Source organism: Sitophilus oryzae, unplaced genomic scaffold (genome assembly GCF_002938485.1).
Source record: "Sitophilus oryzae breed Bouriz unplaced genomic scaffold, Soryzae_2.0 scaffold_119_pilon_pilon, whole genome shotgun sequence".
Lineage (NCBI taxonomy): Eukaryota > Metazoa > Arthropoda > Insecta > Coleoptera > Curculionidae > Sitophilus > Sitophilus oryzae.
The window spans coordinates 2,697,587-2,719,505 of NW_022145837.1; the positions used below are offsets into that span (position 1 = coordinate 2,697,587).

General features: G+C 32.2%; 1 protein-coding gene across 1 annotated transcript in view; it reads left to right on the plus strand.

The window, feature by feature from the left end:
- Positions 1–21,919, plus strand: part of LOC115891918 (protein Tob1-like) — a 117,442-nt gene that overhangs the window by 45,018 nt on the left and 50,505 nt on the right. The window contains exon 2 of the mRNA XM_030912521.1: positions 5,750–5,777. The gene's annotated coding sequence lies outside the window, so the exon portion shown is untranslated. The remainder of the gene's footprint in view (positions 1–5,749; positions 5,778–21,919) is intronic.

Consider the following 21,919-nt stretch of genomic DNA (forward strand, 5'->3'; position numbering starts at 1 on the left):
TGCCTTTTCTTCTAGGTTTTTAATATGATGTAGATCAATTGATTGTATCTTGATCTTTTCTTCAAATTTTTCTTTGGTAATTTCATCAAAGGTAATCTTTGGTAAGATGAAGGGATTTCCTTTGATTATATTTTTAGTATTCCAATATGTATTTTGAAGTATTTGAACTCCACAATTAAAAGGTACACTAACTAAACTTGGTTTAGTAATTAAGTGGTACTCTTGATTCTTACAAGTTTTTAATATTTGTAAGTCTTTTCGGCTTGGTATCACAATTATGTAATTGTTGTTTATCATTTCAATTATTGGTTGTTCTGGTACAGCCATTGTTAATTGACAATTTTGGGTCTCCACTCCTTGGATTAAGTTGATTGAACATTCATTTGTGATGGGTTGAAGATCGTTGTGGCAAATAAAGATGTTTTCAACCATCGGACATTCTTCAGGTAAGTATTCTTGCATATGATGGCCCAGTACAAGGTAGGGTTGTTTAGGAATTATAATGGTATTATTTATAGGAATGGGAAATAAATGGTATAATTTATAGGTATCTTGATTGAAGATTGGAAAATGTATAATAAATATTATTTTATTGTTTATAAATTTAATTTGTAAATTTGCAACTTGATAATAGTTGTTTAAATTTTTCAAAATTTATTATTTTATTTTTCCCATATAGTATTGTCAAATTAGATATAATTTTTGACATATCTTTTGCAGAAATAACAGTACTATGTAGAACATTTAGTTGTGCAAAGCTTATTGCATCTTCTAAATTGTCTAAGAATGTTATTATATTTTGACAATTTAATATAATTTGATTTATAGTATTCTGAGCTTGCAAAAATGCAGTTATGTCATTAATTGATTTCTTTATATTTGATTTTAATGTTTCAATATGTTTTTTAATTATATTTTGATTATTTATGAGTACTGAAATCGTCTCATTATAATTTTGAATAAGTTGTTTAGTTAATGACATATGTAAATTCACTTCACTTTGAAAGGAATTTTGACTATTCTGCAATTCATTTATTGCTTTATCATATTTTTCGCCATCTTCAGCGTCTAGTGTTCCAAATAGCCACTTCGATACTTTTCCGCCTAAATTTATTAAACCTCTTTTGGTTCCTGTATGTGGTTGAACATTATTTAATTTTGTTTTAGCTTCTATTTAAGATATTTGGTATGATTCATCATAGCTTTTAAATTTGGCAGATGTGTATATCGACTTATATTCATTTTATTTAAATTATGATTTATTTGATTATAAAATATTTCAATATTTTGTAATTGATTTATTATTGGTAAAACTTCAATGTAATGAATGAATGTGTGTTTTGTTTCAATAATCTTTGTATTACCTAATAGGAATGGTAATAAAGGAGTTTGAATTGAGTTATCGTAATGTCATTGTCATTCGTCACTGTCAGACAGGTTCGTGTTCGCAGCATGACTAGTAGAAGCAACAGCAGTATTGTCTTTATTTTGTCCCTGCGAATAAAAAACTTTTAGGTTTCTTTAATCGTGATTTATAAATAACTTTATCTTTTGAAGTTATTATTTTCTTTCCTATATCATCTTTTATAGATATTTTCTCATAACGTGGTTGATCTTTAGATCTTTTCTGCTTTTGGATTTTCGTATAAGCAGATTTTTCTATATTATATTCAATGGGTTCTTCACGATTTTCATTGTTTTTATTGATAATCTTCGTTTTAGTTTCTAGATTTCTTTTATAAATGTTTTTATAAATAATTTTTAATTTTTCACGTCGATCATCAATATATTTGTTGACAATTATTTCATCTGTTAAATCAAAAGGATCTAAAGCATTAAGCTTTCCATTTATTATATCAAAGGGTTTTTGTTTCGTAACGCTGTGTACAGATAAGTTATATCCTACCGACTGCGCCAATTATATTTCTCCGAACGAAGAGCGTGTTTTAAAAAACTTTATTGAGTAGGTAGGTAATACAGTACTAAAAGTTAACACAGGATCGTGAACAAGATTGATTCTATATAGGGATTACAAGCTTTTATATATAATTTAATGTTAACATAAGCATAAAACTATTCTAGAATATGGGTGGCTTCGTTGGCAGCTTCCATTCATGGGATGCCCATAACTTAAGATTGTCACGGTTTTTTTTAACAGGGCACTGTCTTCTCAATGAACAGCTCAGTAGATTGAAGCTAAAGGTGGGTATTCACTTGCAACAAAACACTCCGAACGAACTAAACGCGCCGCGCACTCCAAACAATCTGCAACAAAACAATTCCCGGGCGCGCTCTGAACGACCTGCAACAAAACATTTTGCGCGGAGCGTTCCGCCTGTTTGCAGTGTTCGCTGCTTTCCCACCAGTAATCAGTGTTAGTGTGTTTGTCGACATAGATGCATCTGATATTAACATAGCAGTTGGTGCTTTTTTAATTATAGAGGCATTAGCTGGTAAGAAAAAAGAGAAAAAAAAGAAAAGAACGAAAAATATGGGCAAGACGCCTCTTTTTGCGCCGTCAAAATATGGCCTTACTTAGTGACCTCTAGATTATATGCATATGAAAAATTGCGGTGCACCCTATATCATTAGCAATTGCCACCCAAGAATCATACTTCTTTACTTTGTTATCATATGTACCAGTCCCATTTGTCGGGTCCCATAAAATAGGCTGCTTCTCAAACTCATCAATTAACTCTAAACACTTAACTCTGTTCCACTCCATAGCTAGGCACAGTTTAAAAGCACCACAAACACAACGAACGTTCAAAACTGCCGTATCCACGGAACACCGGCCAACGAACAAATTTTTTTGAGCAAATCCCGTTTACCGACAAGCTTCGGAAAATGTTTGGCGCGTTCGGTTCGGTTCGGCCGGCGCAACGTACTTACTACACAAATTTGATACAGCGCGCGCGGCGCGTTTGGTTCGTTCGGAGGGTGAAAACGCCCCTCAAATATTACAATATTTGTAATTTAAAAAACGGTTAGTCTTTCGGGAAAACGCTGACAATCAACAAAGCCAAGGGCAATCTTTAAGTAGAGCTGGAGTGGACTTACGACTGTTTTCCCCATGAGTAAGTTCGCGTAATAGCTTGGCTATTTTCAGCCAGAAAATGCAACAAAAAACGTGGTACTTACAAAGAGGTACTTAAATAAGGCTCTATTTAAGTACCTTTTTATATCTCTTTTGTTATCGCAGTACTTTTCAAATCTACCCCTAAGGAGGTGAAATGAGGTGAAAATGATTTTTATCTTTTATATTTAGTAACTGCCAAAATATAATAATTTCGCCATATTGTTTTTTCTCATGTTAGATAAAGGAAATTCTTGCTTTGCTTTATCATCACCATTACAAATGATAAATTCGAGTCGCGGGTACACGCTAGTCATTTTAAAAATACACAGGCATCAGTATTTTAATATTCATCAATAATTTTCTCATTTTTCACCCACCATCCTTTTGAAAAAGCTTACTAAGGCGGTTTTTTTAGAGCTGAGCCCATTCTAAAGGTTTTCCAACGTAATTTTCCTCACGGGCGAGCTTTATGAATGTGCCTTTTTTATTAAAAGTTGGTAAAAGAGGTGGTGTAGGTGGATTTTTAGCCACTCATTGGCGGAATATCGAAGTCAAGTGGCGGCCGGCCGTTGGAAATCAGGTCGGGCCTGGGGAAAATCGATAGTGGACCGGTTTTCGCCAACGCCCGCTTTCCAATTTCCCGACACCGATATCGTGAAAAACAAATTTTTTCCAGAAAAATTTCGTCTTCAGTCTGGGCTCAACTTTCGTTTAGTTGAAATCAGTTATACAGGGTGTCTTAAAAATAAATGCAATGCAATTTTTAGGGGTGGTATATTTTGATCCCAGAATTTCCCTTAACTAGAATTTTCTTTTGAAAATTCGAAATTTTTTGAAAAAAATTGATTTTTTTTTCAAAATCATTTTTTTTCAATCTTTATAGTATGGAAACATAGGTATACTCTGTTTTTTTTCTTCTCAGGTAAGATTACGGCAGACGATGACAGAAGAAAAGCAGATAACATCCATTCCAATCTATTTATTTTACTAAAAAACGTTTCTAATATTTTTTAAGTTAACTATGGATGGGTTTAAATATAAATCCGTCATACGTCGTATCTTGTTGTTTTTAACCAGTTTTATTGGTTTATTTCAAAAATGACAGATCATACTTCAATTTTATTGGTTTGACGAAACGCTAAACGACAAACGGACGCCGATTCGTATGAACTCGCCTTTAGATTTTTGAGGCTTGTCAAAGTCTTGCCAAATTATAGGTTATTTTGCGTCAACTTATGTCAAATATCTGCGTTTTGGAAGATGATGCATTTTGATTCGTGTTATCACGTGTGTTTTGTGTCTTTTGAAGTCGAGTGGAGGAAAAATCGAGGGAAAATTAACTGTAGACCCAGAGCACAGTTTATAGTTAATACTTGCTGCCCAGGCAGAAAGTCTTATATACCAATAAACCAACAATCCAAACTCGATTTACATTTTTTCAGTTTTCTACAGTTTTTTTCTCACAATTCTCAAATTTTAAATATATTAATTTCCTGCTATGCGTTCCAGTTGTACCAACTTATTTCTTTGTAAAATAAAATAAACTACTTTGAAATTAAAATGACAGACACATCTATCACTACCAAGGATCTTGTCGTTGGATAGACTATAGTAGATTAAATTTACAAAAAGAAATCCCAGAAAAGATCCAACGGTTCTGAAAATGTAAACGAAAAATCAATTTTTATTTAAATTTTCAATATAAAATATCTTGGTTATTTTAGACTTATTTGAAAAAAGGTAAAGAGGAAATACCGTATGATTGAAAAAAAACGCCGCCCAGTTGGCTTAGAAATGAACATCGCTGACTTTCCCCATATAATTTTACATATAAAATGACAGCGATCTTCATTTCATAGCCATCTCTGACGCCGTTTTTTTCGGTAATATGGTATGCTTCTTTTATCGAGATCTACCAGCCCTGAAAATATTTGCTCTTATATTATCACTCTCACCCTGTATAAGAAATATTTGTTTATTTAGTATGTATTTGGAATTTTTTTTATATTTTTATTTTTTCTCGAAAATTTTTCTGAGGAAATGTTGTGATTCTGTTTTCTTTTCTTAATTTTAATACTAATTAGATTATTGTTTTTTATCGCAATTCTGTTTTTTTTCCTTAATTTTAATTTGAATTTGATCGCTGTAGTTTCAACATTTTCATTTGTGATTTTCACTGTAATTTTGGAGTTACGATTTTTAAAATATTTAACCCTCTCCCATACCCCCTTACCAACTATACCAAACCACCCCCACCAAAAACTAATGGCCAGATTCTAGGGTGCCACAGTATATGTGTGCTAAATTTGGTTAAAATCGGTTTAGCGGTTTTTGAGTTATCGCGTTACAGACAGACTGACAGACAGACAGGCACCATGAAGATATTTTGTATTTAGGTCATTTATGACCCAAATAACCCATTTTGAGTGAAATTAAAAGAACTTTTTTTTGCCGATCTTAATAGCCTACCATACTTGTTGGTATGGTCGTCTAAAAACAGGTCAAATTTGCTTTGACGATGACATTGGCTATATTTTACATATAAAAAGATTTTTTTGATCATATGGTACCGATATTGTATTTCTATAACTAAATTTACACAAAATAGACGTATATGTATTTACTGAAATTGAGTTCAAATATTAATATTACTTTTCTTGTTTGTTACAGATTGGCCCTCGATAAGAAAGAACTACAGGTATGTATATAAAATTATTAGATGTCCTGTAAATTTCTGTATACACTCTGTAAATAATTCTGGGTTTTTCGATTTTTCTTGTAGAAAATCCATTGTACTATCAATGAAAACATACATAAAATGATAAACATCATTACAGTACCTCGATGTTTTCTAGCCAAATAATTATAACACAACTTGAAAAAAGAAATGATGGCAACTGTTGCCAAATTGTTGTTTGTCAGACAGTCCAAAGAAAAAAATAAATTATTCGAGTTATTTGCGCTGGAAATGACACCCGAAGGTTTGCTCCAAAACCGCACGTACCGTCTCAATGTTTACAATTTCTCTCCCGTAAATTGGTCCAAGAAAAATCTCAGTAAATTTATTGTATCATTCGGTTTTCGTGAGTTTCGTCCTTTTTCTCAGATTTGTCTCGTAAATTTGACAACAACCGGGATTATGGCGTGGTTTTTTGGTCGATTTTTTGAACTGCGTGTGTTTTTAGAGTAATTCTGGAAAAATCTCCAGACTAGGGATGGGATATTTTGAGAAAAAATGTGGATATTAGACGTTTTTTTCGATAGTGATATACTTTTTTTAGAGGTAGAAATTCTAGTTCCTCGGGACGAACAAGTTCCTTAGTTCTAGTTCCTCGAACTAGGTCTTTAGTTCACAATAGTTCCCGACTAATATTGATATCCTCGTTGCATGCTAATAGGTTTCGTTGCCAATCAGAACTATTCACAGTATGATCTGTATAATTTTTATAATGTACGAAATATAACGAGACGTGTAATTGTGTATGTTAAAAACATATAGGTACATTTTATTGCAGATAAAAAAATTTAAAAAGAAACTCAAATCAGAGTTTAAAAAACTATATCACAAATCAATTATTGGGCGAACAAATAATACGAAAATTTTACGAAAAATTGCATTTTTCCACACTTCAAGCTTTTTGTTTTTGTCCAAAAATTCAGAATATCTACTTTGTTTTATAATATATATATACCTAGCGTGTACCCGCGACTTCGTTCGTAATGGTGTGATAAAGTAAAGCAAGAATGGGCTCTTTCACTATATTTTGGAATTAGCATATTCCAATAAAGCAATTAATTCTAGAATTTTCTGCTATCTCACTTTCGAAAAATTTGAAGTCGTTCTTAAGAAAATTAATAAAAACAAAAAAGCCCAGAATAAAAATCCGCACTTTATTTTTAATACGTCACACCTGGCATGTTGAAAAGCGGCAACACGGCCGCGGTCGGGCCACCATGCTGACCCACCACCACCTCCACACAAGGCCATTCAACCTTGTCCAATATGGCGGAGATAGAAGTGCTTTATTTGGCGCGTATTTTAAAACCGGTTTTATTTCCAAATAGACATCTTTCATACAAATGTCGGGTTAGATTACGTAATATTTCACTAATTTTTTTTAATAAAAAATATTGTAATATTTGAGGGGTGGTTTCACCCCCTTGGAACTGGAATTTCGAAAAATTCCTTCTTATCGAACATCTAAATCCTAGAATCAACCTGTATGCCAAAATTGAGCTTCTTACGTTGAGTGGTTTGAGCAGGATCGTGATTAATCAGTGAGTCAGTCACTTAAGGATTTTATATTATCTTTAAATTATATCGATATTCGTACAGTATATGAATGTTTATGCGAAAGTTCTAACCTTAAGATTCCTAGCATCTTTTCCAAAATCTTCTCTAGGACGGGCTAAAATTAGTTGTAGGAGATTTTTTTCAATGTAGAGTACTCCAAAATAAAACCAGTAATTAAAATTCTGTTGTTGAAACCTTGACGTTAAATTTGGAATCTGTTTTTAGATTTATTGGAAAGAGAAATTTATGTAGCATATAGACTACATATTTTATTTTTATACCACTAGATAGATGACTTTCAACGCTTCATATGTGTGAACAAAAAAAAGACGCCAAAGATGGTTAGAGCATAATAATTGTTGATAATTATTATGGCCAAGGTAATGGCTGTAGACGTAATTTACTAAAAATTGACATAAAACTTCTCAAAAATTAACACTAATTTTATAGAAATATTAGACATATAAATCTATTTCCAAAAAAAGATTCCTGATTCTCACATATACATTCCTAAATAATTTTCTGTTTTCTGTGGTATTTATACAGTACCTATATCGATATAAAACGAATGGAAATCTAAGTTTATGGAACACATAAATAAATTAATGAGTGTGGCTATGAAGGTTAACCCAATCGATATGACCGTGTATTATGATAAACAAAGCACGACGTAGGTGTGTTAGCTTTCTATATTTTTTCCAGTTTTCTCCATATCGATCTGTTTTTCCGAATGTCAGGAAAATTTTTCTATTTAATCAACCATGTTTCCATGTTCAAGTTTGTTTAAATACCAGACATATCCAAAATAACCGAGTTATTTTACTTTAAAAATTAAAAAAAAATCCCCGACACAAACGGTACATTGTGAGACAGAAAATTGTAGAGAGAAACAAGCCTTATAACATAGGATACAACATTTTAATGAACAGTGCTTTCCATAAAATCAATAAAAGGAAAAATATACGAAATAATATACATGTACTGATTTCTTTCGAAAATCGACAAATATGAAACTATATGATCCCTTCCCCAACACAAACGGTACATTGTGAGACAGGAAATTTTAGAGAGAAACAAGCCTTATAACATAGGATACAACATTTTAATGAACAGTGCTTTCCATAAAATCAATAAAATGAAAAATATACGAAATAATATACATGTACTGATTTCTTTCGAAAATCGACAAATATGAAACTATATGATCCCTTCCCCAACACAAACGGTACATTGTGAGACAGGAAATTTTAGAGAGAAACAAGCCTTATAACATAGGATACAACATTTTAATGAACAGTGCTTTCCATAAAATCAATAAAATGAAAAATATACGAAATAATATACATGTACTGATTTCTTTCGAAAATCGACAACTATGAAACTATGAACCCTTCCCGGACAGAAACGGTACATTGTGAGACAGGAAATTGTAGAGAGAAACAAGCCTTATAACATAGGATACAACATTTTAATGAACAGTGCTATGTAGTATTTTCGCTTAAATTTTGAGATCCATTGGATCTTTTCTAGGTCTTTTATGAATGATATTATATCCTTTTTAACTAAAAATTAAAAAAAAAAAATCAAAAAACTCCATTTTTTTTTGAGAAAAAAACTCATAAATGTGTTTCTGGTGTTGAAATATACTATCCATTAAAAATATTTGTACTTATTTAAGACTCACTCTGTATAGCTTACCTCAAACCTCTAAATACAATTGTTGTTACGGTTACTTAACAACATGAGATATGCTGATGATACCGTCGTTATTGCAGACACCACTGAGGGCCTGCAAAGACTTCTTGATAGAGTGTCCTCGGTGGGCGACTCAATGGGTCTCAGGATAAATATAAACAAAACAAAAGTCATGGTGATAAATAGAGATGCAAGACAGGCAACGGAGGTAGTCGTAGGTGGGACGCCAATAGCAAGAGTCTCAAAGTTTAGATATTTGGGCAGTTGGATTAGTGAAGACCTAAACCCAGACATTGAGATCAGAGCTCGAATTGAGATGGCTAGATCAAACTTCCTAAAATTGCGGAACCTACTGTGCGATAAACGTCTCAACATCCATATAAAAGACAACTTCGTCAAGTGCTACGTACTTTCCACACTTCTCTAAGGGGTTGAGTCGTGGACACTCAAAGTAAGCGCAATGAATAAGTTGGAAGCATTTGAGATGTGGGTATATCGCAGAATGCTGAGAATACCATGGACTGACCGTGTCTCGAATGAACGAGTTCTAAACCAAATGAACAAGGACCGAGAACTCCTCGACATAATAAAAAAGAGGAAAGCAGCCTATTTGGGCCATATCATGAGACATAGCAAGTATGAATTCCTTCAGCTCATCATCGAGGGTAAAATTGAGGGAAAGCGCGGACCCGGACGACGGCAATGCTCCTGGCTGAAGAATATCAGAGATTGAACAGGCCTGGACTCACATACTTTGCTGAGAAGAGCGAAAAATAGAGAGGAATTTGCCATGGTTGTTGCCGATCTTCACTGAATGGAGAAGGCACTTTAAGAAGAAGTTACGGTTTCTTTTTCGCTAACCATGTTAGCATCATCAGCAGATTATTAAATCTGTAACTAAAAATCAATTTTAATCACCTGCTGATAATGCTATCATTCTTTTAATCTCTTTATTTAAAGATATTTCACTAGCAGAATTTTTTTCGTTATTTAATTATTTTATTTTCAGTTAATTTTTTCTTATTTATTTCATTTAATTTAATTGTTAAATAATTATATCCGAAATAATTTTAGATTTTTCTATATATACTAGTATGTCGTTATTTTTTTATAGAACACTTCAATACAAAAATGTTTTGGCGTCACGCTAGTTCAGAGCATTTACAAAATTTAGTGACGTCAGTAAAATCAATTTCATGCCAGTAGCATAATTTTGTTTTGAGAGTCAATCAAGAATGTTGCTAGTACAAATTCCCAGGTTTAGCATCAATAAATATGACGATACAAAATATTTCTAACCAATAAAAACATTTTTAGAAAATTTTGATCAGCTTAAACCAAAGTGAGGTTACTATTAAGTATTTTTTTGGGTAGCTCATAATTTTGGTAAAGCTGTTTAAGATTATTATTAATATAATCTATATTTTAGATTTTATTTTTGCCTGGACATTTATGATATGCTCGAGGCAAAATAGACATTTTTAATGTATTTTTATAAATAGAATCGGTTGTTTGTTATTATTGTATCATTTCCCATCATCATAACTGAGGTATTTATACTTATTTTTAAGCTTGAATCTTGCCTTGGTACGAATTTAGAACAGTCAAATTTTTCAACTCACATTGTGGACTGATTTCGGTGAATTTTTCTGAGAATTGTACAGCTTAATTATTTGACTCCTTATTCTCTCTTTAAATTTCAAATTAAAGTTTCTATCTGTCTATTACAGAATTGAAAACAGAAGAATTATTTGGACGAAAGTTTAAAACACCCTATGAAAAGTTTTTATGCTGTGCATATTATAATTGTTATTTGGCAATTATTGTAGATGATTTTAAGTCCAAAAGTTGTGCAGCATGGTAGAGATCAACTATTGGACTTTACTACTACTAGTAGAGATCAACTATTGGATTTATTTGGACTCTGCTAGAGTAATAATAATAATAATATTTTTCAATGACAGTGACACTACAAAAACAAAAAACACTTTCTTTAATGTGTTTATTAGGACCAAAAATGGATCATCATCATCATCATTTTCAGCTTATTCAACCATTTCCAAGTATGGTGTAGCCTCCCTCTCTTTGTAGTTGAGCCCATTGTTGTCTATGCTGCATTTTTTGTAGTCCATCTCCTGTCCCTTCCTCTTGCTAGATGGCATTGCCATTTGAGGGATTTGACTCTGTAGATGACGTCTATTACCTGGTCTTTTGTCGTATCCACTCTATTCTTTTATGGTCTCTCTTGGTTATTCCCAGCATATTTCTTTCCATTGAGCGTTGTGGACCTGCAGTTTCCTTATATTCATAGAATTTTACAGAGAATTTGGGGTTACCCATTTAAAATAAGAAAGTTGCTGTCAACTTCCGGCATTTCCGGAAGTGCCGCCATATTGAAAATATTTTTAATCGATAGATCTCCTTGTGAAACAATGATGTGCAAAAAATCTCCGATCTAGATATTGTGCCCAAGCAGCATTTGGACGTCGGGACAACGTTGTGTCACGCGACCAAACGTCGGGGCGCAACGTCGGCACAACCTCATGCCAACCCTAGTCTGCACTGGTTTGGAGAATAATTTTTGGGTCGAAACGACGTTGGATACCGACGTTGGCTAGAAGCCTAATTTAGTACAAACTGCAAGGTTGTTTAAAATCCTAATTCACAGAAATACAAAACTAATATGGCGTCTAAGTCGCGTTTTATCCTAAATTGGGATAATTTTAGTAAAAATATTACTTTTATGATTTAGTTAGAGACATATGTCAGATGGCAGTGAAGGAAAACAAAACAAAAGTATTTAAGTGTGGAGGATGTTTGAAGATCATAATTATTGAAACACTTTAACCGACTCTGTAACTCGTTACCCAAGGCAAAAAAGCTAAACGCAAACAACTTTATTGATAAATGTATTGTTTCTACTTTGAAAAATACTAATGGGCCTTAAAATTAAAGAAGTTTTAAAAATTTTCTTGAATTTTTTTTTTAGTAAAATGAGAATAATTTATTCGCAGTTTATATGTACCTTTCTTATGTCCCATTTTAATTAAGTTTTTTTTTATAAAAACAAAAACAGCACTGAACTGTCTGACTGAACAGAACAATGAAATGATAATTTAAAATTTAAGGTTATGGTTCAATACAGTTGCAAAAAGGTAGTGACTCGACGTCCTACCAACGTAAGAATAAGGAAATCTAAACAACGTTGGAATTAGTAAAACAGACGACGTTTGCGTAACGTTGGAATAGGTCCTGAAACTGACGTCGGAAAACTCTATATTGTCCAACGTTGTAACTACGTTATCCGAATCACCTAAAGATCACTTAAGCAAAAAAGGTTACAAGACAACGTTTATTCGACGTCGCAGAAGCTTCCTACTTTGCTGTAGTACTAGTCCAACGTCGGCACAACGTTATAAAAACGTTTAAACTTATTTTAATACCCAAGGTAGGGAGCTAACTATTTTTTGTAACTAATCCAACGTTGTGATTAGTAAACATGTGGTCGCAAGTCGTGAAAATGCTACTTGGGTGGTTCTCTAGAAACTTCTAATGCACGCTCAGTCTGGGACACCCTGATTAACATTTTTTTTTCAAAATAATTATGGGAAATTCATGAATTTTTACTAAATTTTGAGAACACTTTTCATATATCTACAAAAATAAAATCACAACCACAAATCCAAATATAGAGAAGGTTAAGAATAGATAAACTTGAAACTGTTGAGACTTCTCTCCCTCTCTATATCGATTTTCCTGATAATGGGGAATTGTTTTACGATATACAGCGACCGGCTGGGGTTTCTTTCGCTCTCTAAATATAGCGCAGTTATTAAAAGATAAACCGATTTGTGCTAAAATCTCTGACGTAACGGTTGTTATCGTAACACGTTGATATTTTCGACGTATTGCGATGGAGAAAATTATTTGAATAGAGAAAATTCTAACACACTGAAACTAAATTTTCATAGTTATAAATTAAATTATAATTTGTTTGAGTAATAATTTATGCTTTGATTTTTTCTGAACCTGAAATGGTTTAGTTAGAGTCCATAAAATGCATTCTTGAGGTGATTTAAGCCCAACAGATAATAGATAACCCATACAGTCCCACTGAGTAAGTTGTGGGTGTCAATGCAAAATTTTGGTATCAGTAGTTGGTCCAAGTTTTTCTATATTATCGTTTTTAGCAAAACGATAATATTACTAGACCATTTGTATGCAAAAAGAAAACTATTTAAATCTTTTATAAAAGAGTATACCATTAATTAAATATAACATCATTATTTCCGCCCATATACTAATTAATTACATATTTAATTGTGTTCGTTAATAAATTATTATAAATAAATGTGGATTTGAGTCAGAAATCAATATAATAATAAGTTATCAAATTAGAGTCTCTGTTGTTATAAATAAGCATTTATTAAAAATGAAATATCATTTTTAAAAAATGGTATAATATAATTTGATAGACAATTAAATTGTGCATCTGATTCTCATAAAATATAAAGGGTGTTCCATTTAAATTAAACAAGTTATTGCCGTTGGAAGCTAATAATTATTTAAAATAATTTTTAGACACTTTGTATAAGGTAGGTAAGGTATAAGGTAGATAAGGTATTTTATTATTGCAACACAATAACTGATCACTAAATAAACTTCAGTAAATATTTAGTATTAAAAACTTTGATACTATTGGAGAAATGAAGCCTTAAAATTTGTCGCATTTCAAGACTGGAACACATCTCAAATCAAAGAATACGAGAAATTATAGGAGAAAAAGAAACTATTCTCGACGCCATTGACGGCAAAATACTAAGTTGGTACGGACACCTCCAACGAATGGATGATAACCGATGGCCGAAAAGAATTCATTCATGGACACCAAGCGAAAGGCGAAAACGTGGAAGACCACCTCGAAGATGGAAGCAGGGCGTAGTTGACGCTATGAATTCTAGGGGCCTTCAGAAAGAAGACTGGACAGACAGAAATCTGTGGAAGTTGAGAAGCGGGAGACGAAGAATGTCGTAAAAATCCGCAATATATATAGATAATAGATGTCATCCACAGAGTCAAATCCCTGAAATGGCAATGGGAAGAACGGACAACAGACGAATCACACCGAAGAAGATCGAACCTGAGATGAGACTATGATATTAGGAAATTTGCAGAGATACGATGGCAACGATGTCGTTGAAGATATCATATTTGCGGTTTTAGTTTGGTTGGCTACAGATGCATCCACATAACCCTCAGCCACAGCACTGGATTTCCATCCCCCTAGACGCTTCAGCTGTAAAATATCAGCTCCGCTATTTACCAGCAGCAACGTAGCCGATGTTAGTCTAAAAGCATGACTTGTGTAGGTTTTCGCATTGGGAAGCTTCAAAAAGCTAGCAATTTTGTACGGAAATTGAGATATAGAATTGTATCCAAAGGGTTGATTTTGAGCTTTTCTTAATCGATATTGAACAAAAAATCTCTCATTTTCAATATCTTTTCGTAACTGTATAAATTCTTTCACAATTTCTATCCAACTTGTGTTAGTTATCATAAATGATCTGCTCTTATAAGTTTTTGTATCGGGAATTTCTATGCAAATTTTGTTTTCTAAAATATCAATATGCGTAATTTTCAGTCAGCGTTCTGACTGATAAAATAGCACTTCCGCTGCACCCGGTAAACGTACAAATTTTTTGTCACCTCGAAGGGTCACGGGCCGCCTTTGAAGTCAAAATAACAATAGAATTCTTTAGAGTGGACCAACTGATATATTTATATTCTTTAAACTGTGATAAGACAGTATACAAACCTCGGAGGAAAGTTTTCATTATTGTCTCGAGATTGAGTTAATCTCTCGACAGTAATGAAACACCTCCCTCCTCGGTATGTAATATACTGTTATAATATGCATGTGTACATGTGAGTAATGTCTGTATAAGTAGGGACTGTAGATCTTGAACGTCGTCCAAAAAACTCGTCGCAAACAATATTATAATTTCGGCCGAATGTTTTTCGCCGATGTGACTAATAATATAAAATCGCGGGCCTGCCGTCAAAATAACTCACTCACACTCACGCACACGTACGAAAGAAACGAGAAAATTTGAAAAGAAAACGCAGCAAAAATTTGGCAGAAAACCATTTCGAAAATCCGAAATAGATTGTTCGGTGTGACGCCGCTTGTTATGGCTGTTTGCGCCTTGCCGCGCTAACGGTGACGTTGTTAGCGACTAGCGAATTGTTTTCCCGTGACCGACATGCCGTAAATCGGCGGAGGGATTGACGTCTTCGGCGTTGAGCCGCGTCTTTTTTCCGAAAAAAATAGCGTTAAGTTTGGATGAGTAAACAGGGAATGAGTAAAGCAATTAAGGTTTGCAGGAAAACTCCTTATAAGTAGATGGCAGAACTTCCATTTTTACTTCCACTTTCTGTCCATGGCTTTGGGTTGTAGACTGTATGTGTCTATTGTGTCCACTCTTACCATACTGTCTCAGAGTTTTGACAAAAGCCAGTACTTGAGACGGTTTTACAGAGGTTAGTTCTCCATCTCCAATATCAGTCGTACCAAAGTTAATGGCACGAATGGTCGTCGTTTTGACGCACGCAGTGATGAGATTTTTATCTTTAATCTACTGAGACTTTAATCTACTGAGATATCTATCTATAATAAGACCAGTTTAGTTACGATTTGTTTGGTTTTGATAAAATACAAATACAAACCACAACCACAAAAAAAGATCCTTATTCAAACAGAAATTGTAATACAGTAAACTCAATACACAAAGATTATAGTACTATTTAATACACCTATTTATATTGTTTTTTTTTTCTTCTGTACCTCAAAATTTATTCTAAAACAAGGATCAACAACCTTCTTAAAAATGAAGAATTACTTAATACATTTCTCAAGAGAGAATATTTTTGAAGTTTACAAAACTCATATTCTCCACTTCCCTTTTAACCTTCCTGTTCTTGTGCAAATATTAAATATGTATTTTCTAATTTCCAGTACTTTGTTATTTTGCCTCCGTCTTTTATATAATTAATTATATCAGAAAGGGCGCGTATATATGATGTTCTTTCGAGAGTAGAGTAAAGATGTTGTAGAATTCAAATTAGGATGAAGATCATAAGATGTGATGAATAATTTAACCAGAACCACCATGGAAAATAAACTTTAACGAGTGTTACTTTGTATAATAATATTCAGTATATTATCCAAAATATGAAAATTTATTCATGTTAATGTATCTACTTATTTTCGAGTCACAGATAGTAGAAAAAAACTCTTTGAACTGTATTGCATTTAAAGTTATTATTCTGTTTTGTCTGTATTATTCTAGATTAAGCCATAGATTGGATTAGTTCCACGAAATTCTGATCCTATAAGTTACATTCTCCAGTATCTCCAGCATGGTCATTTTTAAAAGGTCTGAACCCTCCATTTAGCTTTTTGGCAATGGCATATGTCAGGCTGTCGCACCGACATAAAATATGTTCTGTCATTTCTTCTTCAGATTGAGAAATCCAGCACAGGGCTTCGTCCGCCAATCCCATTAGCTTTAGATGCATATTCGGCTTACAATGCCCAGTAGATCCCACATTAGGCTAGAATGAACTGATAAAACTACCTATAGGCTCGCTGCATTTTAGTTGATTTAAAAAAATTTCGACCACAGCGCTCTCAACGGCAGAAATCAGAAATTTTGGCTATGTATTTCACGTCGTCTCGGTTACAGTTCAAGTTGATCGCATTAAAATAATATATAATTTACAATATTAATGGTATACTTTTTTTAATCAACTAGTGCTTAATTTTTTCATGAATCTATATACAGGGTGTTTCAAAACAAATGCGAAAAACTTCAGGGGGTGATTCGTTCTTTAAAATAAAGGGTAGTTTGCTTTATAAACGTTGGGTCAAAAGTCAACCATTAGGGAGATATCGCGGTAAAAAGATGGCGGTACCGCGATATTTTTCACTTTTTTAAAACTAATAGATAAAAGAGATAGACTAATGAAATTTTATGGAAGCATTACTGTTATGAAAACACACTTTCTGGTAATTTTTTCACTTTTTTAAAATGAGTGGAAGAGGTTGAAATAAACTACCCCTATCATTCTTGTTAACGAAATTTAAAGAAAAATCTTATCAAACACATGCAAAAAAATAATTTGATAGTTTAGTTTGTTTAGAAACTTTTTATCTCTTGTGTTTTTTGATGAAACTCACCAATTTGAAATTAAAAAATAAAATGTAAAGCATTACATGTCAGGACAAAAAACATTTTTAGATTAAGAATCTAGTGATAATAACGATAATAATAATCATCTAGCCAATAACGTATTGCAGTAGAGTAATGCGAAATAAAATAATATTAGGAACATCCTAAAAAGTAACAGCGGCTAGATTTTTTCCTAAAAAAGATTACAGCAGCCCAATAGATTCTTTGTCAGAAAATGTTTTTTGTCCTGACATGTAATGCTTTACATTTTATTTCTTAATTTCAAATCGGTGAGTTTTATCAAAAAAATACAAGAGATAAAAAAGTTTCTAAAGAAACTAAACTAGTTTATTTCAACCCCTTCCACTCATTTTAAAAAGTCAAAAATTACCAGAAAGTGTGTTTTCATAACAGTCATGCTTCCATAAAATTTCATTAGTCTATCTCTTTTCGTTTTCAAGATAAAAAATAAAAACATTATTTTTCCGCCATCTTTGTACCGCGATATCTCCCTAATGGTTGACTTTTGACCCAACGTTTATGAAGCAAACTACCCTTTATTTTGAACAAGGAATCACCCCCTGAAGTTTTTCGCATTTGTTTTGAAACACCCTGTATATATACTATATACTAATATATAAAATCCTTAAATTGACTGACATACTGATTAATTACGATCCTGTTCAAACCACTCAACGTAAGAAACTCAATTTTGGCATACATGTTGATTCCAGAGTGTAGAGGTTCGATATGAAGGGATTTTTCGAAATTCCAGTTCCAAGAGGGTGAAACCACCCCTCAAATATTACAATATTTTTTATTTAAAAAACGGTCAAGTTTCCGAAAAAACGCTTAAACACGTATATTTTATTTTGTTTTTTTACATTTTTTAAGATTTTTTAAAAATGTATACAGGGTGTTTCGAAAAAGCTGGTCATTGATTAATCACGATCCTGCTTAAAGCGTTTGACGTAAACAGCTGATTTTTGGAAAACGGATTGACTTTAGGGTGTAGAGGTTCGATAAAAAGGGATTTTTCGAAACTCGAATTCTAAGGGGTGAAACTATCCCTTAAATATTAAAATATTTTTACTTAAAAACCGGTGAGTTTTTCGGAAAAACCCTTAAACATGTATATTTTGTTTTGTTGTTTTACATATTTTAAGAGTTTTTATAAATTTATACAGGGTATTTCATAAAATATGACCATTGAGTAATCACGATTCTGCTTAAACTGCTTGACGTTTAAAGCTGATTTTTGGCAAACGGATTGACTGTGGGGTGTAGAGGTTCGATAAGGAGGGATTTCTCGAATCTCAAATTCGAAGAGGGTGAAAACGCCCCTCAAATACTACAATATTTGTTATTTAAAAAAGATTAGTCTTTCGGGAAAACGCTTGGACAAGCATAATTTATTTGTTTATTTACATATTTTGAAATTTTTTAAAAAATCATACAGGGTGTTCCAAAAAGTTGGGTAATTTCTTAACCACGATTCTGCTTAAACTGCTTGACGTAAAAAGCTTATTTTTGGCAAACGGATTTTTCGAAAGTCAAATTCCAACGAGATGAAACCACCCCTCTAATATCGCCATATTGTTTTTTCTCATGCTGACATAAATGTGAGAAAATTTTATCCAGTTTGTATGTTAATGGAAATTCTTGCTTTGCTTTATCGTCACCATTACAAATGATTAATTCGACGCGAACGAAGTCGCTGGTACACGCTAGTATCTTCTAAAATTATAACTGTGTAGCTTCAAAAAATTTCGTTATAGTCGAAATAGCCCAAGTTATGTCCCCACTATCAAAACCGGTACGTAAAACTAGGCTCGCTACCGTAGTTGAAGTCATCTAAAAAGTGTTATTATATAGCTTCAATAATAAATTATAATACAAGTTAGACCTTCTGAAGATATCAAAATATTTACTTTTATATTTTTTTTTAGAATTTTCGCAAATTATACTTCCTAACAATTTTAGAATAATTATATAAGCTTTTTTCGTATACTTTCTATTTAAACCTGTGTATTTGTATATACCAGTTGTTTACGATATTTTCCGATGGTGGCAGCACTGGCGGAGAATGCACCAAGCCCATAGCTATTGAAAAATATTGTAATTAGTATAAAAATATGTAACAATATTAATGTAATAGCAATTTAAAAGTGTTATACATGCTGTTATTCCGTAGTTTTTCGGGAGGCGTGTAAAGTAGACAGCTAATTCACACAATTATTTGTGCAAATAATTGTGACGTAACGCTAAAATGTTTTAAATAAACAATATACCGGGCGGTAATTGAAATGGCATTGGCATTGCGATGAGCTTGCATAAAAAATCGGAGGAAAGAGCGAATTAGCAACAATTCCAGTAATTTTCGTAAATTGCCATTGATAATTTTTCAAACTCTACCGCTACTGCGTTACGATAAACTTATATTTTATGTACTCAAACGGAAAATTGGTAGTTTAGTTTCATTTTCACAAGTTTTTTTTTATTAGTATTGGTGATCTATTTCTTACCAAAATAACAGAAAAAAACTACCTTTTTTCTTTTTATTATAATCCGAATTGATCTAGATAATCGTAGACAGGTAATTGCTGAGAAACGTGATGCAAAACCATGTAAAAAATGTGTCAGAAATTAATAATAGGAATTACTCGTCATATAACTCGTTTTATATAAACCACAGATCGGCAAAATAAAGCGCATCAAACTAATTTTAAATGCTTTAATGGATTTGTGTTACTCAATAATTACTGGATTCGTTCTGAAACAGAGTTAAATTTTTGTGGTGAAGAAGACTGGTAAGACTAAAGACCGAAGATTAGAAGAAATCTAGGTTATGGGTTTTACGTAGCTTTTGGTAAAAAAAATATGAAATACGGAATATGGTTTCAACATTTATTAAGGATTCTTTGTTTTCTTTTTAAATTTGAACGATTTGAATTCCTCGTAGTGGACTTTGTAGTAGCAATGAGCAAAACTGTCTATAATTTTATTGTTGTAAATGTGACAGCACCGGAATATATAAACGAATTTAATTATATTTTGCCGACGTTATTTTAAGTAATAAAACAAATATCTTCCGTATATCATCATTGTAAAACAAGTTAATTGTATAACTGCTCCCTGAGCAACAAAAATGTTTTGTTAGTCGACGCCATGATTTTATGTTGAATTTGGACGACTGTATGTCGGCCATTTTATCGAGTCGGGATTTGCAAAACAAAATAATCAAAATTTAATTCAAAATAAACGTATTTATAAGAAACGAATTAGTTTCCAATAATATCGGATATTGGACAATGTCGATTTTCCAGTTTACAGGTAATTTTGCAGTAATTTCCTAAAAATTAAATATTTATTATAACTGCAAAATCTTATTAAAATGAAAGCGCCTTAAAATATTTCCACAAATATGGATATATATTATCAGTAAAATTTTCCGGCAGAGAAAATTTGACTACTGAGCGTTTTAGGCGATATACTTTTTATACAATTTACATCTTTTCTTTAAATTAGCCATATCGGTCATTTAAATAGAATATATGTATACTTTAAGCCATTTTAAAATCAGTTTTATCTTGGTCACTATAAATACACGATATTATAATTTTATTCTGATAACTAAAAAACAAAATGCAGATGCATGCTACAAAAATATTTTAACTGAGACAAATATGTTATTAAATTGTAATTGAAGCTGTGGTTGGTTCCTTGGGTGAAACATCGTTGAAATATTAGTATTTTAATAAAGCACGCTTTTAGATGTTTCCAAAAAGTGTTCCCCTTTATTGATAATATGTTAAAGAAAAAAAAAAACAAAAGAAAATATTAATGAAAAATTTTATTCCACTAATTCTAAAGACAATAACATTTATCGATCCTTTTAAACTACATTCCTAATTTAACTAACAAAATATCAAATAACTTCAATAAAATAGGATGTAAAACCATTAACGTAAATAAAAGAAATTTAGGTCAAATTTTATTAAATAATAAAGACAAACTAATGTCAAAAATAAGTCGGGTGTATATAGGGTGGATTGCAATGATTGTGATGCCGTGTACATAGGCCAAACAGGTAGAAATTTAGGATATAAGGATTAAAGAACATGTAAAGTCTCATTAATAATTAGTTCTTAAAAAACTCTTGAAAAAGGCCTAACAAGCCGAAACATATATGTTGAGTTAAAGTTACTTTTATTAAAAAGTTTTTGAAACATCTAAAAGCGTGCTTTATTAAAATATATGTTATTTTTAAAATATTTATAAATCTTTTATAAAACAGTTTTATAAATATTTTGTAATGTACTCAATATTATTTTGTAAGCGTTATCGGAGAGTTTTTAACGTACTTCTAAATAAGTATATTGTTTTATAAACCTGCACCTTTTTCGTGTATATAACTGTCATATTAAGGTTTATAAAGCACTTAAAGAATAGTACATATTTATCATGAATTGTTATATAACAATCTATATAACCATTTTAAGCACATTTGTGCTACTTGGGAAGCTTAATAGCCTATTACGCTGTACTGTACGTAATCTCCTTGCTTAGCCCGATCGTGTCGTGTTAAGCCACACCCAAAATACCAAACACACGTGCTTT